We start from the raw sequence: 24873 nt of genomic DNA, 5'->3' as shown, positions 1-24873 counted from the left end.
ACAAATTATATAATAATCTTGCAAGAAAAAAAGAAAGGAGTCAATGCCCCATATCTGAATCTTAGCAGGTATGGGCCTGGTTAGTAATTGGATGGGAGACACCCTGGTAATACCAGTTGCTCTAAGATTTTTGTAAATTTTTCACAAATTATATAATAATCTTGAAAAAAAAAAGAGTCAATGCCCATTCTTTGAATCTTAGCAGTCATGGACCTGTTTAGTGTCTGGATGGGAGACCGCCTCGGAATACCAGGTGCTCTAATATTATTGGAAATTTATTACTAATTATATAATAATCTTAAAAAAAAAAAAAAAAAAAAAAAAGAGTCAATGCCCGATCTCTTAATCTTAGCAGGTATTGGCCTGGTTAGTGCTTGGATGGGAGACCGCCTGGGAATACCAGGTGCTTTAAGCTTTAGGGTTTTCTTTCCTACTTATATAATGTACCGGCGATTAGATTGACTGATCTTTAAATAGCTCTCTCTTTGCAGCAGTCTTCGCTTATGGCCATACCACCCTGGCTATGCCAGATCATGTCTGAGCTCGGAAGCTAAGCACGTTTGGGCCTGGTTAGTAATTGGATGGGAGACCCCCTGGTAATACCAGTTGCTTTAAGATTTTTGTAAATTTTTCACAAATTATATAATAATCTTGAAAAAAAAAAGAGTGAATGCCCATTCTTTGAATCTTAGCAGTCATTGACCTGTGTAGTGTTTGGATGGGAGACCCCCTGGTAATACCAGGTGCTCTAATATTATTGGAAATTTATTACTAATTATATAATAATCTTAAAAAAAAGAGCCAATGCCCGATCTCTTAATCTTAGCAGGTATTGGCCTGGTTAGTGCTTGGATGGGAGACCGCCTCGGAATACCAGGTGCTGTAAGCTTTTGGATTTTCATTCCTACTTATATAATGTATGGGCGATTTGATTGGCTGATCTTTAAATAGTCTTCTCTTTGCAGTATCCTTCGCTTGCGACCGTAACAACCTGGCTATGCCTGATCTCGTCTGCTCTCGGAAGCTAAGCAGGTTTGGTCCTGTATAATGTACCGGCGATTAGATTGGCTGATCTTTAAATAGCTCTCTCTTTGCAGCAGTCTTCGCTTATGGCCATTCCACCCTGGCTATGCCAGATCATGTCTGAGCTCGGAAACTAAGCAGGTTTCGGCCTGGTTAGTAATTGGATGGCAGACCCCCTGGTAATACCAGTTGCTTTAAGATTTTTGGAAATTTTTCACAAATTATATAATAATCTTGCAACAAAAAAAAAAAAAAAGAGTAAATGCCCAATCTTTGAATCTTAGGAGGTATGGACCTGTTTAGTGCTTGGATGGGAGACCGCCTCGGAATACCAGTTGCTGTAATATTTTTGGAAATTTGTACTAATTATATAATTATCTTGAAACAAAAAGAGTCAATGCCCAATCTTTGAATCTTAGCAGCTATGGACCTGTTTAGTGTTTGGATGGGAGACCGCCTCGGAAAACCAGGTGCTCTAATATTATTGGAAATTCATTACTAATTATATAATAATCTTTAAAAAAAAAAAAAAAAAAAAAAAAAAAGAGTCAATGCCCGATCTCTTAATCTTAGCAGGTATTGGCCTGGTTAGTGCTTGGATGGGAGACCGCCTGGGAATACCAGGTGCTTTAAGCTTTAGGGTTTTCTTTCCTACTTATATAATGTACCGGCGATTAGATTGGCTGATCTTTAAATAGCTCTCTCTTTGCAGCAGTCTTTGCTTATGGCCATACCACCCTGGCTATGCCAGATCATGTCTGAGCTCGGAAGCAAAGCAGGTTTGGGCCTGGTTAGTAATTGGATGGGAGACCCCCTAGTAATACCAGTTGCTCTAAGATTTTTGTAAATTTTTCACAAATTATATAATAATCTTGAAAAAAAAAAGAGTCAATGCCCATTCTTTGAATCTTAGCAGTCATGGACCTGTTTAGTGTCTGGATGGGAGACCGCCTCGGAATACCAGGTGCTCTAATATTATTGGAAATTTATTACTAATTATATAATAATCTTAAAAAAAAAAAAAAAAAAAAGAGTCAATGCCCGATCTCTTAATCTTAGCAGGTATTGGCCTGGTTAGTGCTTGGATGGGAGACCGCCTGGGAATAACAGGTGCTTTAAGCTTTAGGGTTTTCTTTCCTACTTATATAATGTACCGGCGATTAGATTGACTGATCTTTAAATAGCTCTCTCTTTGCAGCAGTCTTCGCTTATGGCCATACCACCCTGGCTATGCCAGATCATGTCTGAGCTCGGAAGCTAAGCAGGTTTGGGCCTGGTTAGTAATTGGATGGGAGACCCCCTGGTAATACCAGTTGCTTTAAGATTTTTGTAAATTTTTCACAAATTATATAATAATCTTGAAAAAAAAAAGAGTGAATGCCCATTCTTTGAATCTTAGCAGTCATTGACCTGTGTAGTGTTTGGATGGGAGACCCCCTGGTAATACCAGGTGCTCTAATATTATTGGAAATGTATTACTAATTATATAATAATCTTAAAAAAAAAGAGCCAATGCCCGATCTCTTAATCTTAGCAGGTATTGGCCTGGTTAGTGCTTGGATGGGAGACCGCCTCGGAATACCAGGTGCTGTAAGCTTTTGGATTGTCATTCCTACTTATATAATGTATGGGCGATTTGATTGGCTGATCTTTAAATAGTCTTCTCTTTGCAGTATCCTTCGCTTGCGACCGTAACAACCTGGCTATGCCTGATCTCGTCTGCTCTCGGAAGCTAAGCAGGTTTGGTCCTGTATAATGTACCGGCGATTAGATTGGCTGATCTTTAAATAGCTCTCTCTTTGCAGCAGTCTTCGCTTATGGCCATTCCACCCTGGCTATGCCAGATCATGTCTGAGCTCGGAAACTAAGCAGGTTTCGGCCTGGTTAGTAATTGGATGGCAGACCCCCTGGTAATACCAGTTGCTTTAAGATTTTTGGAATTTTTTCACAAATTATATAATAATCTTGCAAGAAAAAAAGAAAGGAGTCAATGCCCCATATCTGAATCTTAGCAGGTATGGGCCTGGTTAGTAATTGGATGGGAGACACCCTGGTAATACCAGTTGCTTTAAGATTTTTGGAAATTTTTCACAAATTATATAATAATCTTGAAAAAAAAAAAAAGTCAATGCCCGATCTCTGAATAATAGCAGGTTTTGCCTGGTTAGTACTTGGATGGAAGACGGCCGGGAAATACCAGTTGCTGTAATATTTTTGGCAATTTTTACTAATTACATAATAATCTTGCAAAAAAAAAAAAAAGAGTAAATGCCCAATCTTTGAATCTTAGGAGGTATGGACCTGTTTAGTGCTTGGATGGGAGACCGCCTCGGAATACCAGTTGCTGTAATATTTTTGGAAATTTGTACTAATTATATAATAATCTTGAAAAAAAAAACAGTCAATGCCCATTCTTTGAATCTTAGCAGTCATGGACCTGTTTAGTGTCTGGATGGGAGACCGCCTCGGAATACCAGGTGCTCTAATATTATTGGAAATTTATTACTAATTATATAATAATCTTAAAAAAAAGAGCCAATGCCCGATCTCTTAATCTTAGCAGGTATTGGCCTGGTTAGTGCTTGGATGGGAGACCGCCTCGGAATACCATGTGCTGTAAGCTTTTGGATTTTCATTCCTACTTATATAATGTATGGGCGATTTGATTGGCTGATCTTTAAATAGTCTTCTCTTTGCAGTATCCTTCGCTTGCGACCGTAACAACCTGGCTATGCCTGATCTCGTCTGCTCTCGGAAGCTAAGCAGGTTTGGTCCTGTATAATGTACCGGCGATTAGATTGGCTGATCTTTAAATAGCTCTCTCTTTGCAGTAGTCTTCGCTTATGGCCATTCCACCCTGGCTATGCCAGATCATGTCTGAGCTCGGAAACTAAGCAGGTTTCGGCCTGGTTAGTAATTGGATGGCAGACCCCCTGGTAATACCAGTTGCTTTAAGATTTTTGGAAATTTTTCACAAATTATATAATAATCTTGCAAGAAAAAAAGAAAGGAGTCAATGCCCCATATCTGAATCTTAGCAGGTATGGGCCTGGTTAGTAATTGGATGGGAGACACCCTGGTAATACCAGTTGCTTTAAGATTTTTGGAAATTTTTCACAAATTATATAATAATCTTGAAAAAAAAAAAAAAAGTCAATGCCCGATCTCTGAATAATAGCAGGTTTTGCCTGGTTAGTACTTGGATGGAAGACGGCCGGGAAATACCAGTTGCTGTAATATTTTTGGCAATTTTTACTAATTACATAATAATCTTGCAACAAAAAAAAAAAAAAAAGAGTAAATGCCCAATCTTTGAATCTTAGGAGGTATGGACCTGTTTAGTGCTTGGATGGGAGACCGCCTCGGAATACCAGTTGCTGTAATATTTTTGGAAATTTGTACTAATTATATAATTATCTTGAAACAAAAAGAGTCAATGCCCAATCTTTGAATCTTAGCAGCTATGGACCTGTTTAGTGTTTGGATGGGAGACCGCCTCGGAAAACCAGGTGCTCTAATATTATTGGAAATTTATTACTAATTATATAATAATCTTTAAAAAAAAAAAAAAAAAAAAAAGAGTCAATGCCCGATCTCTTAATCTTAGCAGGTATTGGCCTGGTTAGTGCTTGGATGGGAGACCGCCTGGGAATACCAGGTGCTTTAAGCTTTAGGGTTTTCTTTCCTACTTATATTAGATTGGCTGATCTTTAAATAGCTCTCTCTTTGCAGCAGTCTTCGCTTATGGCCATACCACCCTGTCTATGCCAGATCATGTCTGAGCTCGGAAGCTAAGCAGGTTTGGGCCTGGTTAGTAATTGGATGGGAGACCCCCTGGTAATACCAGTTGCTTTAAGATTTTTGTAAATTTTTCACAAATTATATAATAATCTTGAAAAAAAAAAGAGTCAATGCCCATTCTTTGAATCTTAGCAGTCATGGACCTGTTTAGTGTCTGGATGGGAGACCGCCTCGGAATACCAGGTGCTCTAATATTATTGGAAATTTATTACTAATTATATAATAATCTTAAAAAAAAAAAAAAAAAAAAAAAGAGTCAATGCCCGATCTCTTAATCTTAGCAGGTATTGGCCTGGTTAGTGCTTGGATGGGAGACCGCCTGGGAATACCAGGTGCTTTAAGCTTTAGGGTTTTCTTTCCTACTTATATAATGTACCGGCGATTAGATTGACTGATCTTTAAATAGCTCTCTCTTTGCAGCAGTCTTCGCTTATGGCCATACCACCCTGGCTATGCCAGATCATGTCTGAGCTCGGAAGCTAAGCACGTTTGGGCCTGGTTAGTAATTGGATGGGAGACCCCCTGGTAATACCAGTTGCTTTAAGATTTTTGTAAATTTTTCACAAATTATATAATAATCTTGAAAAAAAAAAGAGTGAATGCCCATTCTTTGAATCTTAGCAGTCATTGACCTGTGTAGTGTTTGGATGGGAGACCCCCTGGTAATACCAGGTGCTCTAATATTATTGGAAATTTATTACTAATTATATAATAATCTTAAAAAAAAGAGCCAATGCCCGATCTCTTAATCTTAGCAGGTATTGGCCTGGTTAGTGCTTGGATGGGAGACCGCCTCGGAATACCAGGTGCTGTAAGCTTTTGGATTTTCATTCCTACTTATATAATGTATGGGCGATTTGATTGGCTGATCTTTAAATAGTCTTCTCTTTGCAGTATCCTTCGCTTGCGACCGTAACAACCTGGCTATGCCTGATCTCGTCTGCTCTCGGAAGCTAAGCAGGTTTGGTCCTGTATAATGTACCGGCGATTAGATTGGCTGATCTTTAAATAGCTCTCTCTTTGCAGCAGTCTTCGCTTATGGCCATTCCACCCTGGCTATGCCAGATCATGTCTGAGCTCGGAAACTAAGCAGGTTTCGGCCTGGTTAGTAATTGGATGGCAGACCCCCTGGTAATACCAGTTGCTTTAAGATTTTTGGAAATTTTTCACAAATTATATAATAATCTTGCAACAAAAAAAAAAAAAAAGAGTAAATGCCCAATCTTTGAATCTTAGGAGGTATGGACCTGTTTAGTGCTTGGATGGGAGACCGCCTCGGAATACCAGTTGCTGTAATATTTTTGGAAATTTGTACTAATTATATAATTATCTTGAAACAAAAAGAGTCAATGCCCAATCTTTGAATCTTAGCAGCTATGGACCTGTTTAGTGTTTGGATGGGAGACCGCCTCGGAAAACCAGGTGCTCTAATATTATTGGAAATTCATTACTAATTATATAATAATCTTTAAAAAAAAAAATAAAAAAAAAAAAAAAGAGTCAATGCCCGATCTCTTAATCTTAGCAGGTATTGGCCTGGTTAGTGCTTGGATGGGAGACCGCCTGGGAATACCAGGTGCTTTAAGCTTTAGGGTTTTCTTTCCTACTTATATAATGTACCGGCGATTAGATTGGCTGATCTTTAAATAGCTCTCTCTTTGCAGCAGTCTTTGCTTATGGCCATACCACCCTGGCTATGCCAGATCATGTCTGAGCTCGGAAGCAAAGCAGGTTTGGGCCTGGTTAGTAATTGGATGGGAGACCCCCTGGTAATACCAGTTGCTCTAAGATTTTTGTAAATTTTTCACAAATTATATAATAATCTTGAAAAAAAAAAGAGTCAATGCCCATTCTTTGAATCTTAGCAGTCATGGACCTGTTTAGTGTCTGGATGGGAGACCGCCTCGGAATACCAGGTGCTCTAATATTATTGGAAATTTATTACTAATTATATAATAATCTTAAAAAAAAAAAAAAAAAAAAAAAGAGTCAATGCCCGATCTCTTAATCTTAGCAGGTATTGGCCTGGTTAGTGCTTGGATGGGAGACCGCCTGGGAATAACAGGTGCTTTAAGCTTTAGGGTTTTCTTTCCTACTTATATAATGTACCGGCGATTAGATTGACTGATCTTTAAATAGCTCTCTCTTTGCAGCAGTCTTCGCTTATGGCCATACCACCCTGGCTATGCCAGATCATGTCTGAGCTCGGAAGCTAAGCAGGTTTGGGCCTGGTTAGTAATTGGATGGGAGACCCCCTGGTAATACCAGTTGCTTTAAGATTTTTGTAAATTTTTCACAAATTATATAATAATCTTGAAAAAAAAAAGAGTGAATGCCCATTCTTTGAATCTTAGCAGTCATTGACCTGTGTAGTGTTTGGATGGGAGACCCCCTGGTAATACCAGGTGCTCTAATATTATTGGAAATGTATTACTAATTATATAATAATCTTAAAAAAAAAGAGCCAATGCCCGATCTCTTAATCTTAGCAGGTATTGGCCTGGTTAGTGCTTGGATGGGAGACCGCCTCGGAATACCAGGTGCTGTAAGCTTTTGGATTTTCATTCCTACTTATATAATGTATGGGCGATTTGATTGGCTGATCTTTAAATAGTCTTCTCTTTGCAGTATCCTTCGCTTGCGACCGTAACAACCTGGCTATGCCTGATCTCGTCTGCTCTCGGAAGCTAAGCAGGTTTGGTCCTGTATAATGTACCGGCGATTAGATTGGCTGATCTTTAAATAGCTCTCTCTTTGCAGCAGTCTTCGCTTATGGCCATTCCACCCTGGCTATGCCAGATCATGTCTGAGCTCGGAAACTAAGCAGGTTTCGGCCTGGTTAGTAATTGGATGGCAGACCCCCTGGTAATACCAGTTGCTTTAAGATTTTTGGAATTTTTTCACAAATTATATAATAATCTTGCAAGAAAAAAAGAAAGGAGTCAATGCCCCATATCTGAATCTTAGCAGGTATGGGCCTGGTTAGTAATTGGATGGGAGACACCCTGGTAATACCAGTTGCTTTAAGATTTTTGGAAATTTTTCACAAATTATATAATAATCTTGAAAAAAAAAAAAAAGTCAATGCCCGATCTCTGAATAATAGCAGGTTTTGCCTGGTCAGTACTTGGATGGAAGACGGCCGGGAAATACCAGTTGCTGTAATATTTTTGGCAATTTTTACTAATTACATAATAATCTTGCAAAAAAAAAAAAAAAAAAAAAAAAGAGTAAATGCCCAATCTTTGAATCTTAGGAGGTATGGACCTGTTTAGTGCTTGGATGGGAGACCGCCTCGGAATACCAGTTGCTGTAATATTTTTGGAAATTTGTACTAATTATATAATAATCTTGAAAAAAAAAACAGTCAATGCCCATTCTTTGAATCTTAGCAGTCATGGACCTGTTTAGTGTCTGGATGGGAGACCGCCTCGGAATACCAGGTGCTCTAATATTATTGGAAATTTATTACTAATTATATAATAATCTTAAAAAAAAAGAGCCAATGCCCGATCTCTTAATCTTAGCAGGTATTGGCCTGGTTAGTGCTTGGATGGGAGACCGCCTCGGAATACCATGTGCTGTAAGCTTTTGGATTTTCATTCCTACTTATATAATGTATGGGCGATTTGATTGGCTGATCTTTAAATAGTCTTCTCTTTGCAGTATCCTTCGCTTGCGACCGTAACAACCTGGCTATGCCTGATCTCGTCTGCTCTCGGAAGCTAAGCAGGTTTGGTCCTGTATAATGTACCGGCGATTAGATTGGCTGATCTTTAAATAGCTCTCTCTTTGCAGTAGTCTTCGCTTATGGCCATTCCACCCTGGCTATGCCAGATCATGTCTGAGCTCGGAAACTAAGCAGGTTTCGGCCTGGTTAGTAATTGGATGGCAGACCCCCTGGTAATACCAGTTGCTTTAAGATTTTTGGAAATTTTTCACAAATTATATAATAATCTTGCAAGAAAAAAAGAAAGGAGTCAATGCCCCATATCTGAATCTTAGCAGGTATGGGCCTGGTTAGTAATTGGATGGGAGACACCCTGGTAATACCAGTTGCTTTAAGATTTTTGGAAATTTTTCACAAATTATATAATAATCTTGAAAAAAAAAAAAAAAGTCAATGCCCGATCTCTGAATAATAGCAGGTTTTGCCTTGTTAGTACTTGGATGGAAGACGGCCGGGAAATACCAGTTGCTGTAATATTTTTGGCAATTTTTACTAATTACATAATAATCTTGCAACAAAAAAAAAAAAAAAAGAGTAAATGCCCAATCTTTGAATCTTAGGAGGTATGGACCTGTTTAGTGCTTGGATGGGAGACCACCTCGGAATACCAGTTGCTGTAATATTTTTGGAAATTTGTACTAATTATATAATTATCTTGAAACAAAAAGAGTCAATGCCCAATCTTTGAATCTTAGCAACTATGGACCTGTTTAGTGTTTGGATGGGAGACCGCCTCGGAAAACCAGGTGCTCTAATATTATTGGAAATTTATTACTAATTATATAATAATCTTTAAAAAAAAAAAAAAAAAAAAAAAGAGTCAATGCCCGATCTCTTAATCTTAGCAGGTATTGGCCTGGTTAGTGCTTGGATGGGAGACCGCCTGGGAATACCAGGTGCTTTAAGCTTTAGGGTTTCTTTCCTACTTATATTAGATTGGCTGATCTTTAAATAGCTCTCTCTTTGCAGCAGTCTTCGCTTATGGCCATACCACCCTGTCTATGCCAGATCATGTCTGAGCTCGGAAGCTAAGCAGGTTTGGGCCTGGTTAGTAATTGGATGGGAGACCCCCTGGTAATACCAGTTGCTTTAAGATTTTTGTAAATTTTTCACAAATTATATAATAATCTTGAAAAAAAAAAGAGTCAATGCCCATTCTTTGAATCTTAGCAGTCATGGACCTGTTTAGTGTCTGGATGGGAGACCGCCTCGGAATACCAGGTGCTCTAATATTATTGGAAATTTATTACTAATTATATAATAATCTTAAAAAAAAAAAAAAAAAAAAAGAGTCAATGCCCGATCTCTTAATCTTAGCAGGTATTGGCCTGGTTAGTGCTTGGATGGGAGACCGCCTGGGAATACCAGGTGCTTTAAGCTTTAGGGTTTTCTTTCCTACTTATATAATGTACCGGCGATTAGATTGGCTGATCTTTAAATAGCTCTCTCTTTGCAGCAGTCTTTGCTTATGGCCATACCACCCTGGCTATGCCAGATCATGTCTGAGCTCGGAAGCTAAGCAGGTTTGGGCCTGGTTAGTAATTGGATGGGAGACCCCCTGGTAATACCAGTTGCTCTAAGATTTTTGTAAATTTTTCACAAATTATATAATAATCTTGAAAAAAAAAAGAGTCAATGCCCATTCTTTGAATCTTAGCAGTCATGGACCTGTTTAGTGTCTGGATGGGAGACCGCCTCGGAATACCAGGTGCTCTAATATTATTGGAAATTTATTACTAATTATATAATAATCTTAAAAAAAAAAAAAAAAAAAAAAAGAGTCAATGCCCGATCTCTTAATCTTAGCAGGTATTGGCCTGGTTAGTGCTTGGATGGGAGACCGCCTGGGAATAACAGGTGCTTTAAGCTTTAGGGTTTTCTTTCCTACTTATATAATGTACCGGCGATTAGATTGACTGATCTTTAAATAGCTCTCTCTTTGCAGCAGTCTTCGCTTATTGCCATACCACCCTGGCTATGCCAGATCATGTCTGAGCTCGGAAGCTAAGCAGGTTTGGGCCTGGTTAGTAATTGGATGGGAGACCCCCTGGTAATACCAGTTGCTTTAAGATTTTTGTAAATTTTTCACAAATTATATAATAATCTTGAAAAAAAAAAGAGTGAATGCCCATTCTTTGAATCTTAGCAGTCATTGACCTGTGTAGTGTTTGGATGGGAGACCCCCTGGTAATACCAGGTGCTCTAATATTATTGGAAATGTATTACTAATTATATAATAATCTTAAAAAAAAAGAGCCAATGCCCGATCTCTTAATCTTAGCAGGTATTGGCCTGGTTAGTGCTTGGATGGGAGACCGCCTCGGAATACCAGGTGCTGTAAGCTTTTGGATTTTCATTCCTACTTATATAATGTATGGGCGATTTGATTGGCTGATCTTTAAATAGTCTTCTCTTTGCAGTATCCTTCGCTTGCGACCGTAACAACCTGGCTATGCCTGATCTCGTCTGCTCTCGGAAGCTAAGCAGGTTTGGTCCTGTATAATGTACCGGCGATTAGATTGGCTGATCTTTAAATAGCTCTCTCTTTGCAGCAGTCTTCGCTTATGGCCATTCCACCCTGGCTATGCCAGATCATGTCTGAGCTCGGAAACTAAGCAGGTTTCGGCCTGGTTAGTAATTGGATGGCAGACCCCCTGGTAATACCAGTTGCTTTAAGATTTTTGGAATTTTTTCACAAATTATATAATAATCTTGCAAGAAAAAAAGAAAGGAGTCAATGCCCCATATCTGAATCTTAGCAGGTATGGGCCTGGTTAGTAATTGGATGGGAGACACCCTGGTAATACCAGTTGCTTTAAGATTTTTGGAAATTTTTCACAAATTATATAATAATCTTGAAAAAAAAAAAAAAGTCAATGCCCGATCTCTGAATAATAGCAGGTTTTGCCTGGTCAGTACTTGGATGGAAGACGGCCGGGAAATACCAGTTGCTGTAATATTTTTGGCAATTTTTACTAATTACATAATAATCTTGCAAAAAAAAAAAAAAAAAAAAAAAGAGTAAATGCCCAATCTTTGAATCTTAGGAGGTATGGACCTGTTTAGTGCTTGGATGGGAGACCGCCTCGGAATACCAGTTGCTGTAATATTTTTGGAAATTTGTACTAATTATATAATAATCTTGAAAAAAAAAACAGTCAATGCCCATTCTTTGAATCTTAGCAGTCATGGACCTGTTTAGTGTCTGGATGGGAGACCGCCTCGGAATACCAGGTGCTCTAATATTATTGGAAATTTATTACTAATTATATAATAATCTTAAAAAAAAAGAGCCAATGCCCGATCTCTTAATCTTAGCAGGTATTGGCCTGGTTAGTGCTTGGATGGGAGACCGCCTCGGAATACCATGTGCTGTAAGCTTTTGGATTTTCATTCCTACTTATATAATGTATGGGCGATTTGATTGGCTGATCTTTAAATAGTCTTCTCTTTGCAGTATCCTTCGCTTGCGACCGTAACAACCTGGCTATGCCTGATCTCGTCTGCTCTCGGAAGCTAAGCAGGTTTGGTCCTGTATAATGTACCGGCGATTAGATTGGCTGATCTTTAAATAGCTCTCTCTTTGCAGTAGTCTTCGCTTATGGCCATTCCACCCTGGCTATGCCAGATCATGTCTGAGCTCGGAAACTAAGCAGGTTTCGGCCTGGTAAGTAATTGGATGGCAGACCCCCTGGTAATACCAGTTGCTTTAAGATTTTTGGAAATTTTTCACAAATTATATAATAATCTTGCAAGAAAAAAAGAAAGGAGTCAATGCCCCATATCTGAATCTTAGCAGGTATGGGCCTGGTTAGTAATTGGATGGGAGACACCCTGGTAATACCAGTTGCTTTAAGATTTTTGGAAATTTTTCACAAATTATATAATAATCTTGAAAAAAAAAAAAAAAGTCAATGCCCGATCTCTGAATAATAGCAGGTTTTGCCTTGTTAGTACTTGGATGGAAGACGGCCGGGAAATACCAGTTGCTGTAATATTTTTGGCAATTTTTACTAATTACATAATAATCTTGCAACAAAAAAAAAAAAAAAAGAGTAAATGCCCAATCTTTGAATCTTAGGAGGTATGGACCTGTTTAGTGCTTGGATGGGAGACCACCTCGGAATACCAGTTGCTGTAATATTTTTGGAAATTTGTACTAATTATATAATTATCTTGAAACAAAAAGAGTCAATGCCCAATCTTTGAATCTTAGCAGCTATGGACCTGTTTAGTGTTTGGATGGGAGACCGCCTCGGAAAACCAGGTGCTCTAATATTATTGGAAATTTATTACTAATTATATAATAATCTTTAAAAAAAAAAAAAAAAAAAAAAAGAGTCAATGCCCGATCTCTTAATCTTAGCAGGTATTGGCCTGGTTAGTGCTTGGATGGGAGACCGCCTGGGAATACCAGGTGCTTTAAGCTTTAGGGTTTTCTTTCCTACTTATATTAGATTGGCTGATCTTTAAATAGCTCTCTCTTTGCAGCAGTCTTCGCTTATGGCCATACCACCCTGTCTATGCCAGATCATGTCTGAGCTCGGAAGCTAAGCAGGTTTGGGCCTGGTTAGTAATTGGATGGGAGACCCCCTGGTAATACCAGTTGCTTTAAGATTTTTGTAAATTTTTCACAAATTATATAATAATCTTGAAAAAAAAAAGAGTCAATGCCCATTCTTTGAATCTTAGCAGTCATGGACCTGTTTAGTGTCTGGATGGGAGACCGCCTCGGAATACCAGGTGCTCTAATATTATTGGAAATTTATTACTAATTATATAATAATCTTAAAAAAAAAAAAAAAAAAAAAGAGTCAATGCCCGATCTCTTAATCTTAGCAGGTATTGGCCTGGTTAGTGCTTGGATGGGAGACCGCCTGGGAATACCAGGTGCTTTAAGCTTTAGGGTTTTCTTTCCTACTTATATAATGTACCGGCGATTAGATTGGCTGATCTTTAAATAGCTCTCTCTTTGCAGCAGTCTTTGCTTATGGCCATACCACCCTGGCTATGCCAGATCATGTCTGAGCTCGGAAGCTAAGCAGGTTTGGGCCTGGTTAGTAATTGGATGGGAGACCCCCTGGTAATACCAGTTGCTCTAAGATTTTTGTAAATTTTTCACAAATTATATAATAATCTTGAAAAAAAAAAGAGTCAATGCCCATTCTTTGAATCTTAGCAGTCATGGACCTGTTTAGTGTCTGGATGGGAGACCGCCTCGGAATACCAGGTGCTCTAATATTATTGGAAATTTATTACTAATTATATAATAATCTTAAAAAAAAAGAGCCAATGCCCGATCTCTTAATCTTAGCAGGTATTGGCCTGGTTAGTGCTTGGATGGGAGACCGCCTCGGAATACCAGGTGCTGTAAGCTTTTGGATTTTCATTCCTACTTATATAATGTATGGGCGATTTGATTGGCTGATCTTTAAATAGTCTTCTCTTTGCAGTATCCTTCGCTTGCGACCGTAACAACCTGGCTATGCCTGATCTCGTCTGCTCTCGGAAGCTAAGCAGGTTTGGTCCTGTATAATGTACCGGCGATTAGATTGGCTGATCTTTAAATAGCTCTCTCTTTGCAGCAGTCTTCGCTTATGGCCATTCCACCCTGGCTATGCCAGATCATGTCTGAGCTCGGAAACTAAGCAGGTTTCGGCCTGGTTAGTAATTGGATGGCAGACCCCCTGGTAATACCAGTTGCTTTAAGATTTTTGGAAATTTTTCACAAATTATATAATAATCTTGCAAGAAAAAAAGAAAGGAGTCAATGCCCCATATCTGAATCTTAGCAGGTATGGGCCTGGTTAGTAATTGGATGGGAGACACCCTGGTAATACCAGTTGCTTTAAGATTTTTGGAAATTTTTCACAAATTATATAATAATCTTGAAAAAAAAAAAAAGTCAATGCCCGATCTCTGAATAATAGCAGGTTTTGCCTGGTTAGTACTTGGATGGAAGACGGCCGGGAAATACCAGTTGCTGTAATATTTTTGGCAATTTTTACTAATTACATAATAATCTTGCAACAACAACAAAAAAAAAGAGTAAATGCCCAATCTTTGAATCTTAGGAGGTATGGACCTGTTTAGTGCTTGGATGGGAGACCGCCTCGGAATACCAGTTGCTGTAATATTTTTGGAAATTTGTACTAATTATATAATTATCTTGAAACAAAAAGAGTTTAGTGCTTGGATGGGAGACCGCCTCGGAATACCAGTTGCTGTAATATTTTTGGAAATTTGTACTAATTATATAATTATCTTGAAACAAAAAGAGTCAATGCCCAATCTTTGAATCTTAGCAGCTATGGACCTGTTTAGTGTTTGGATGGGAGACCGCCTCGGAAAACCAGGTGCTCTAATATTATTGGAAATTCATTACTAATTATATAATAATCTTAAAAAAAAAAAGAGTCAATGCCCGATCTCTTAATCTTAGCAGGTATTGGCCTGGTTAGTGCTTGGATGGGAGACCGCCTGGGAATACCAGGTGCTTTAAGCTTTAGGGTTTTCTTTCCTACTTATATAATGTACCGGCGATTAGATTGACTGATCTTTAAATAGCTCTCTCTTTGCAGCAGTCTTCGCTTATGGCCATACCACCCTGGCTATGCCAGATCATGTCTGAGCTCGGAAGCTAAGCACGTTTGGGCCTGGTTAGTAATTGGATGGGAGACCCCCTGGTAATACCAGTTGATTTAAGATTTTTGTAAATTTTTCACAAATTATATAATAATCTTGAAAAAAAAAAGAGTGAATGCCCATTCTTTGAATCTTAGCAGTCATTGACCTGTGTAGTGTTTGGATGGGAGACCCCCTGGTAATACCAGGTGCTCTAATATTATTGGAAATTTATTACTAATTATATAATAATCTTAAAAAAAAAGAGCCAATGCCCGATCTCTTAATCTTAGCAGGTATTGGCCTGGTTAGTGCTTGGATGGGAGACCGCCTCGGAATACCAGGTGCTGTAAGCTTTTGGATTTTCATTCCTACTTATATAATGTATGGGCGATTTGATTGGCTGATCTTTAAATAGCTCTCTCTTTGCAGCAGTCTTCGCTTATGGCCATTCCACCCTGGCTATGCCAGATCATGTCTGAGCTTGGAAACTAAGCAGGTTTCGGCCTGGTTAGTAATTGGATGGCAGACCCCCTGGTAATACCAGTTGCTTTAAGATTTTTGGAAATTTTTCACAAATTATATAATAATCTTGCAAGAAAAAAAGAAAGGAGTCAATGCCCCATATCTGAATCTTAGCAGGTATGGGCCTGGTTAGTAATTGGATGGGAGACACCCTGGTAATACCAGTTGCTTTAAGATTTTTGGAAATTTTTCACAAATTATATAATAATCTTGAAAAAAAAAAAAAAAGTCAATGCCCGATCTCTGAATAATAGCAGGTTTTGCCTGGTTAGTACTTGGATGGAAGACGGCCGGGAAATACCAGTTGCTGTAATATTTTTGGCAATTTTTACTAATTACATAATAATCTTGCAACAACAAAAAAAAAAAAAAAAGAGTAAATCCCCAATCTTTGAATCTTAGGAGGTATGGACCTGTTTAGTGCTTGGATGGGAGACCGCCTCGGAATACCAGTTGCTGTAATATTTTTGGAAATTTGTACTAATTATATAATTATCTTGAAACAAAAAGAGTCAATGCCCAATCTTTGAATCTTAGCAGCTATGGACCTGTTTAGTGTTTGGATGGGAGACCGCCTCGGAAAACCAGGTGCTCTAATATTATTGGAAATTTATTACTAATTATATAATAATCTTTAAAAAAAAAAAAAAAAAAAAAAAAAAAGAGTCAATGCCCGATCTCTTAATCTTAGCAGGTATTGGCCTGGTTAGTGCTTGGATGGGAGACCGCCTGGGAATACCAGGTGCTTTAAGCTTTAGGGTTTTCTTTCCTACTTATATTAGATTGGCTGATCTTTAAATAGCTCTCTCTTTGCAGCAGTCTTCGCTTATGGCCATACCACCCTGTCTATGCCAGATCATGTCTGAGCTCGGAAGCTAAGCAGGTTTTGGCCTGGTTAGTAATTGGATGGGAGACCCCCTGGTAATACCAGTTGCTTTAAGATTTTTGTAAATTTTTCACAAATTATATAATAATCTTGAAAAAAAAAAGAGTCAATGCCCATTCTTTGAATCTTAGCAGTCATGGACCTGTTTAGTGTCTGGATGGGAGACCGCCTCGGAATACCAGGTGCTCTAATATTATTGGAAATTTATTACTAATTATATAATAATTTAAAAAAAAAAAAAAAAAAAAAAAGAGTCAATGCCCGATCTCTTAATCTTAGCAGGTATTGGCCTGGTTAGTGCTTGGATGGGAGACCGCCTGGGAATACCAGGTGCTTTAAGCTTTAGGGTTTTCTTTCCTACTTATATAATGTACCGGCGATTAGATTGACTGATCTTTAAATAGCTCTCTCTTTGCAGCAGTCTTCGCTTATGGCCATACCACCCTGGCTATGCCAGATCATGTCTGAGCTCGGAAGCTAAGCAGGTTTGGGCCTGGTTAGTAATTGGATGGGAGACCCCCTGGTAATACCAGTTGCTTTAAGATTTTTGTAAATTTTTCACAAATTATATAATAATCTTGAAAAAAAAAAGAGTGAATGCCCATTCTTTGAATCTTAGCAGTCATTGACCTGTGTAGTGTTTGGATGGGAGACCCCCTGGTAATACCAGGTGCTCTAATATTATTGGAAATTTATTACTAATTATATAATAATCTTAAAAAAAAAGAGCCAATGCCCGATCTCTTAATCTTAGCAGGTATTGGCCTGGTTAGTGCTTGGATGGGAGACCGCCTCGGAATACCAGGTGCTGTAAGCTTTTGGATTTTCATTCCTACTTATATAATGTATGGGCGATTTGATTGGCTGATCTTTAAATAGTCTTCTCTTTGCAGTATCCTTCGCTTGCGACCGTAACAACCTGGCTATGCCTGATCTCGTCTGCTCTCGGAAGCTAAGCAGGTTTGGTCCTGTATAATGTACCGGCGATTAGATTGGCTGATCTTTAAATAGCTCTCTCTTTGCAGCAGTCTTCGCTTATGGCCATTCCACCCTGGCTATGCCAGATCATGTCTGAGCTCGGAAACTAAGCAGGTTTCGGCCTGGTTAGTAATTGGATGGCAGACCCCCTGGTAATACCAGTTGCTTTAAGATTTTTGGAAATTTTTCACAAATTATATAATAATCTTGCAAGAAAAAAAGAAAGGAGTCAATGCCCCATATCTGAATCTTAGCAGGTATGGGCCTGGTTAGTAATTGGATGGGAGACACCCTGGTAATACCAGTTGCTTTAAGATTTTTGGAAATTTTTCACAAATTATATAATAATCTTGAAAAAAAAAAAAAAGTCAATGCCCGATCTCTGAATAATAGCAGGTTTTGCCTGGTTAGTACTTGGATGGAAGACGGCCGGGAAATACCAGTTGCTGTAATATTTTTGGCAATTTTTACTAATTACATAATAATCTTGCAACAAAAAAAAAAAAAAAGAGTAAATGCCCAATCTTTGAATCTTAGGAGGTATGGACCTGTTTAGTGCTTGGATGGGAGACCGCCTCGGAATACCAGTTGCTGTAATATTTTTGGAAATTTGTACTAATTATATAATTATCTTGAAACAAAAAGAGTCAATGCCCAATCTTTGAATCTTAGCAGCTATGGACCTGTTTAGTGTTTGGATGGGAGACCGCCTCGGAAAACCAGGTGCTCTAATATTATTGGAAATTCATTACTAATTATATAATAATCTTAAAAAAAAAAAGAGTCAATGCCCGATCTCTTAATCTTAGCAGGTATTGGCCTGGTTAGTGCTTGGATGGGAGACCGCCTGGGAATACCAGGTGCTTTAAGCTTTAGGGTTTTCTTTCCTACTTATATAATGTACCGGCGATTAGATTGACTGATCTTTAAATAGCTCTCTCTTTGCAGCAGTCTTCGCTTATGGCCATACCACCCTGGCTATGCCAGATCATGTCTGAGCTCGGAAGCTAAGCACGTTTGGGCCTGGTTAGTAATTGGATGGGAGACCCCCTGGTAATACCAGTTGATTTAAGATTTTTGTAAATTTTTCACAAATTATATAATAATCTTGAAAAAAAAAAGAGTGAATGCCCATTCTTTGAATCTTAGCAGTCATTGACCTGTGTAGTGTTTGGATGGGAGACCCCCTGGTAATACCAGGTGCTCTAATATTATTGGAAATTTATTACTAATTATATAATAATCTTAAAAAAAAAGAGCCAATGCCCGATCTCTTAATCTTAGCAGGTATTGGCCTGGTTAGTGCTTGGATGGGAGACCGCCTCGGAATACCAGGTGCTGTAAGCTTTTGGATTTTCATTCCTACTTATATAATGTATGGGCGATTTGATTGGCTGATCTTTAAATAGCTCTCTCTTTGCAGCAGTCTTCGCTTATGGCCATTCCACCCTGGCTATGCCAGATCATGTCTGAGCTCGGAAACTAAGCAGGTTTCGGCCTGGTTAGTAATTGGATGGCAGACCCCCTGGTAATACCAGTTGCTTTAAGATTTTTGGAAATTTTTCACAAATTATATAATAATCTTGCAAGAAAAAAAGAAAGGAGTCAATGCCCCATATCTGAATCTTAGCAGGTATGGGCCTGGTTAGTAATTGGATGGGAGACACCCTGGTAATACCAGTTGCTTTAAGATTTTTGGAAATTTTTCACAAATTATATAATAATCTTGAAAAAAAAAAAAAAAGTCAATGCCCGATCTCTGAATAATAGCAGGTTTTGCCTGGTTAGTACTTGGATGGAAGACGGCCGGGAAATACCAGTTGCTGTAATATTTTTGGCAATTTTTACTAATTACATAATAATCTTGCAACAAAAAAAAAAAAAAAAAGAGTAAATGCCCAATCTTTGAATCTTAGGAGGTATGGACCTGTTTAGTGCTTGGATGGGAGACCGCCTCGGAATACCAGTTGCTGTAATATTTTTGGAAATTTGTACTAATTATATAATTATCTTGAAACAAAAAGAGTCAATGCCCAATCTTTGAATCTTAGCAGCTATGGACCTGTTTAGTGTTTGGATGGGAGTGCTCTAATATTATTGGAAATTCATTACTAATTATATAATAATCTTTAAAAAAAAAAAAAAAAAAAAAAAAAAAAGAGTCAATGCCCGATCTCTTAATCTTAGCAGGTATTGGCCTGGTTAGTGCTTGGATGGGAGACCGCCTGGGAATACCAGGTGCTTTAAGCTTTAGGGTTTTCTTTCCTACTTATATTAGATTGGCTGATCTTTAAATAGCTCTCTCTTTGCAGCAGTCTTCGCTTATGGCCATACCACCCTGTCTATGCCAGATCATGTCTGAGCTCGGAAGCTAAGCAGGTTTTGGCCTGGTTAGTAATTGGATGGGAGACCCCCTGGTAATACCAGTTGCTTTAAGATTTTTGTAAATTTTTCACAAATTATATAATAATCTTGAAAAAAAAAAGAGTCAATGCCCATTCTTTGAATCTTAGCAGTCATGGACCTGTTTAGTGTCTGGATGGGAGACCGCCTCGGAATACCAGGTGCTCTAATATTATTGGAAATTTATTACTAATTATATAATAATTTAAAAAAAAAAAAAAAAAAAAAAAGAGTCAATGCCCGATCTCTTAATCTTAGCAGGTATTGGCCTGGTTAGTGCTTGGATGGGAGACCGCCTGGGAATACCAGGTGCTTTAAGCTTTAGGGTTTTCTTTCCTACTTATATAATGTACCGGCGATTAGATTGACTGATCTTTAAATAGCTCTCTCTTTGCAGCAGTCTTCGCTTATGGCCATACCACCCTGGCTATGCCAGATCATGTCTGAGCTCGGAAGCTAAGCAGGTTTGGGCCTGGTTAGTAATTGGATGGGAGACCCCCTGGTAATACCAGTTGCTTTAAGATTTTTGTAAATTTTTCACAAATTATATAATAATCTTGAAAAAAAAAAGAGTGAATGCCCATTCTTTGAATCTTAGCAGTCATTGACCTGTGTAGTGTTTGGATGGGAGACCCCCTGGTAATACCAGGTGCTCTAATATTATTGGAAATTTATTACTAATTATATAATAATCTTAAAAAAAAAGAGCCAATGCCCGATCTCTTAATCTTAGCAGGTATTGGCCTGGTTAGTGCTTGGATGGGAGACCGCCTCGGAATACCAGGTGCTGTAAGCTTTTGGATTTTCATTCCTACTTATATAATGTATGGGCGATTTGATTGGCTGATCTTTAAATAGTCTTCTCTTTGCAGTATCCTTCGCTTGCGACCGTAACAACCTGGCTATGCCTGATCTCGTCTGCTCTCGGAAGCTAAGCAGGTTTGGTCCTGTATAATGTACCGGCGATTAGATTGGCTGATCTTTAAATAGCTCTCTCTTTGCAGCAGTCTTCGCTTATGGCCATTCCACCCTGGCTATGCCAGATCATGTCTGAGCTCGGAAACTAAGCAGGTTTCGGCCTGGTTAGTAATTGGATGGCAGACCCCCTGGTAATACCAGTTGCTTTAAGATTTTTGGAAATTTTTCACAAATTATATAATAATCTTGCAAGAAAAAAAGAAAGGAGTCAATGCCCCATATCTGAATCTTAGCAGGTATGGGCCTGGTTAGTAATTGGATGGGAGACACCCTGGTAATACCAGTTGCTTTAAGATTTTTGGAAATTTTTCACAAATTATATAATAATCTTGAAAAAAAAAAAAAAGTCAATGCCCGATCTCTGAATAATAGCAGGTTTTGCCTGGTTAGTACTTGGATGGAAGACGGCCGGGAAATACCAGTTGCTGTAATATTTTTGGCAATTTTTACTAATTACATAATAATCTTGCAACAAAAAAAAAAAAAAAGAGTAAATGCCCAATCTTTGAATCTTAGGAGGTATGGACCTGTTTAGTGCTTGGATGGGAGACCGCCTCGGAATACCAGTTGCTGTAATATTTTTGGAAATTTGTACTAATTATATAATTATCTTGAAACAAAAAGAGTCAATGCCCAATCTTTGAATCTTAGCAGCTATGGACCTGTTTAGTGTTTGGATGGGAGACCGCCTCGGAAAACCAGGTGCTCTAATATTATTGGAAATTCATTACTAATTATATAATAATCTTAAAAAAAAAAAGAGTCAATGCCCGATCTCTTAATCTTAGCAGGTATTGGCCTGGTTAGTGCTTGGATGGGAGACCGCCTGGGAATACCAGGTGCTTTAAGCTTTAGGGTTTTCTTTCCTACTTATATAATGTACCGGCGATTAGATTGACTGATCTTTAAATAGCTCTCTCTTTGCAGCAGTCTTCGCTTATGGCCATACCACCCTGGCTATGCCAGATCATGTCTGAGCTCGGAAGCTAAGCACGTTTGGGCCTGGTTAGTAATTGGATGGGAGACCCCCTGGTAATACCAGTTGATTTAAGATTTTTGTAAATTTTTCACAAATTATATAATAATCTTGAAAAAAAAAAGAGTGAATGCCCATTCTTTGAATCTTAGCAGTCATTGACCTGTGTAGTGTTTGGATGGGAGACCCCCTGGTAATACCAGGTGCTCTAATATTATTGGAAATTTATTACTAATTATATAATAATCTTAAAAAAAAAGAGCCAATGCCCGATCTCTTAATCTTAGCAGGTATTGGCCTGGTTAGTGCTTGGATGGGAGACCGCCTCGGAATACCAGGTGCTGTAAGCTTTTGGATTTTCATTCCTACTTATATAATGTATGGGCGATTTGATTGGCTGATCTTTAAATAGCTCTCTCTTTGCAGCAGTCTTCGCTTATGGCCATTCCACCCTGGCTATGCCAGATCATGTCTGAGCTCGGAAACTAAGCAGGTTTCGGCCTGGTTAGTAATTGGATGGCAGACCCCCTGGTAATACCAGTTGCTTTAAGATTTTTGGAAATTTTTCACAAATTATATAATAATCTTGCAAGAAAAAAAGAAAGGAGTCAATGCCCCATATCTGAATCTTAGCAGGTATGGGCCTGGTTAGTAATTGGATGGGAGACACCCTGGTAATACCAGTTGCTTTAAGATTTTTGGAAATTTTTCACAAATTATATAATAATCTTGAAAAAAAAAAAAAAAGTCAATGCCCGATCTCTGAATAATAGCAGGTTTTGCCTGGTTAGTACTTGGATGGAAGACGGCCGGGAAATACCAGTTGCTGTAATATTTTTGGCAATTTTTACTAATTACATAATAATCTTGCAACAAAAAAAAAAAAAAAAAGAGTAAATGCCCAATCTTTGAATCTTAGGAGGTATGGACCTGTTTAGTGCTTGGATGGGAGACCGCCTCGGAATACCAGTTGCTGTAATATTTTTGGAAATTTGTACTAATTATATAATTATCTTGAAACAAAAAGAGTCAATGCCCAATCTTTGAATCTTAGCAGCTATGGACCTGTTTAGTGTTTGGATCGGAGTGCTCTAATATTATTGGAAATTCATTACTAATTATATAATAATCTTTAAAAAAAAAAAAAAAAAAAAAAAAAAGAGTCAATGCCCGATCTCTTAATCTTAGCAGGTATTGGCCTGGTTAGTGCTTGGATGGGAGACCGCCTGGGAATACCAGGTGCTTTAAGCTTTAGGGTTTTCTTTCCTACTTATATAATGTACCGGCGATTAGATTGGCTGATCTTTAAATAGCTCTCTCTTTGCAGCAGTCTTTGCTTATGGCCATACCACCCTGGCTATGCCAGATCATGTCTGAGCTCGGAAGCTAAGCAGGTTTGGGCCTGGTTAGTAATTGGATGGGAGACCCCCTGGTAATACCAGTTGCTCTAAGATTTTTGTAAATTTTTCACAAATTATATAATAATCTTGAAAAAAAAAAGAGTCAATGCCCATTCTTTGAATCTTAGCAGTCATGGACCTGTTTAGTGTCTGGATGGGAGACCGCCTCGGAATACCAGGTGCTCTAATATTATTGGAAATTTATTACTAATTATATAATAATCTTAAAAAAAAAGAGCCAATGCCCGATCTCTTAATCTTAGCAGGTATTGGCCTGGTTAGTGCTTGGATGGGAGACCGCCTCGGAATACCAGGTGCTGTAAGCTTTTGGATTTTCATTCCTACTTATATAATGTATGGGCGATTTGATTGGCTGATCTTTAAATAGTCTTCTCTTTGCAGTATCCTTCACTTGCGACCGTAACAACCTGGCTATGCCTGATCTCGTCTGCTCTCGGAAGCTAAGCAGGTTTGGTCCTGTATAATGTACCGGCGATTAGATTGGCTGATCTTTAAATAGCTCTCTCTTTGCAGCAGTCTTCGCTTATGGCCATTCCACCCTGGCTATGCCAGATCATGTCTGAGCTCGGAAACTAAGCAGGTTTCGGCCTGGTTAGTAATTGGATGGCAGACCCCCTGGTAATACCAGTTGCTTTAAGATTTTTGGAAATTTTTCACAAATTATATAATAATCTTGCAAGAAAAAAAGAAAGGAGTCAATGCCCCATATCTGAATCTTAGCAGGTATGGGCCTGGTTAGTAATTGGATGGGAGACACCCTGGTAATACCAGTTGCTTTAAGATTTTTGGAAATTTTTCACAAATTATATAATAATCTTGAAAAAAAAAAAAAAGTCAATGCCCGATCTCTGAATAATAGCAGGTTTTGCCTGGTTAGTACTTGGATGGAAGACGGCCGGGAAATACCAGTTGCTGTAATATTTTTGGCAATTTTTACTAATTATATAATAATCTTAAAAAAAAAGAGCCAATGCCCGATCTCTTAATCTTAGCAGGTATTGGCCTGGTTAGTGCTTGGATGGGAGACCGCCTAGGAATACCAGGTGCTGTAAGCTTTTGGATTTTCATTCCTACTTATATAATGTATGGGCGATTTGATTGGCTGATCTTTAAATAGCTCTCTCTTTGCAGCAGTCTTCACTTATGGCCATACCACCCTGGCTATTCCAGATCATGCCTGAGCTCGGAAGCTAAGCAGGTTTGGGACTGGTTAGTAATTGGATGGGAGACCCCCTGGTAATACCAATTGCTTTAAGATTTTTTGGAAATTTTTCACAAATTATATAATAATCTTGCAAGAAAAAAAGAAAAGAGTCAATGCCCAATATCTGAATCTTAGTAGTCCTAGCATAGGTTTTTGTGCATATAACTTCTAACACATTAAAAACTGTCTTACAGCATTGCATAAAACATTGTATTTCATAAGGCATAAGCATCTTTCAGTTTGGCAAGATTTGCACTGAATACTGAATGAAACAGCTTTCTCTAATAGAGAGAAAAGCTTTTGAGCAGATTTGGGCTTGATTTC

At 38.4% G+C, this 24873-nt stretch overlaps 18 pseudogenes; all 18 read left to right on the top strand.

Annotated features, from left to right (window-relative positions):
* The first annotated feature begins 499 nt into the window (after window positions 1-499).
* LOC127962638 (uncharacterized) lies at window positions 500-618 on the top strand (annotated as a pseudogene).
* Window positions 619-1743: 1125 nt separating this feature from the next.
* LOC127963366 (uncharacterized) lies at window positions 1744-1862 on the top strand (annotated as a pseudogene).
* Window positions 1863-2229: 367 nt separating this feature from the next.
* Window positions 2230-2348, top strand: LOC127964940 (uncharacterized; annotated as a pseudogene).
* Window positions 2349-4763: 2415 nt separating this feature from the next.
* On the top strand, window positions 4764-4882 carry LOC127960204 (uncharacterized; annotated as a pseudogene).
* Window positions 4883-5252: 370 nt separating this feature from the next.
* On the top strand, window positions 5253-5371 carry LOC127962635 (uncharacterized; annotated as a pseudogene).
* Window positions 5372-6496: 1125 nt separating this feature from the next.
* Window positions 6497-6615, top strand: LOC127962420 (uncharacterized; annotated as a pseudogene).
* A 370-nt stretch (window positions 6616-6985) lies between these two features.
* On the top strand, window positions 6986-7104 carry LOC127964939 (uncharacterized; annotated as a pseudogene).
* A 2427-nt stretch (window positions 7105-9531) lies between these two features.
* Window positions 9532-9650, top strand: LOC127960199 (uncharacterized; annotated as a pseudogene).
* A 368-nt stretch (window positions 9651-10018) lies between these two features.
* Window positions 10019-10137, top strand: LOC127958488 (uncharacterized; annotated as a pseudogene).
* Window positions 10138-10507: 370 nt separating this feature from the next.
* LOC127962345 (uncharacterized) lies at window positions 10508-10626 on the top strand (annotated as a pseudogene).
* A 2427-nt stretch (window positions 10627-13053) lies between these two features.
* Window positions 13054-13172, top strand: LOC127960184 (uncharacterized; annotated as a pseudogene).
* A 368-nt stretch (window positions 13173-13540) lies between these two features.
* LOC127958481 (uncharacterized) lies at window positions 13541-13659 on the top strand (annotated as a pseudogene).
* Window positions 13660-16527: 2868 nt separating this feature from the next.
* LOC127964063 (uncharacterized) lies at window positions 16528-16646 on the top strand (annotated as a pseudogene).
* A 369-nt stretch (window positions 16647-17015) lies between these two features.
* LOC127964938 (uncharacterized) lies at window positions 17016-17134 on the top strand (annotated as a pseudogene).
* A 2753-nt stretch (window positions 17135-19887) lies between these two features.
* LOC127964057 (uncharacterized) lies at window positions 19888-20006 on the top strand (annotated as a pseudogene).
* Window positions 20007-20375: 369 nt separating this feature from the next.
* Window positions 20376-20494, top strand: LOC127964933 (uncharacterized; annotated as a pseudogene).
* Window positions 20495-23259: 2765 nt separating this feature from the next.
* On the top strand, window positions 23260-23378 carry LOC127958476 (uncharacterized; annotated as a pseudogene).
* Window positions 23379-24484: 1106 nt separating this feature from the next.
* Window positions 24485-24603, top strand: LOC127962924 (uncharacterized; annotated as a pseudogene).
* Window positions 24604-24873: the final 270 nt, after the last annotated feature.

This window comes from Carassius gibelio, chromosome A3, assembly GCF_023724105.1.
Source record: "Carassius gibelio isolate Cgi1373 ecotype wild population from Czech Republic chromosome A3, carGib1.2-hapl.c, whole genome shotgun sequence".
In the NCBI taxonomy this organism is placed as follows: Eukaryota; Metazoa; Chordata; class Actinopteri; order Cypriniformes; family Cyprinidae; genus Carassius; species Carassius gibelio.
This window is presented reverse-complemented; position numbering and strand designations above follow the sequence as displayed.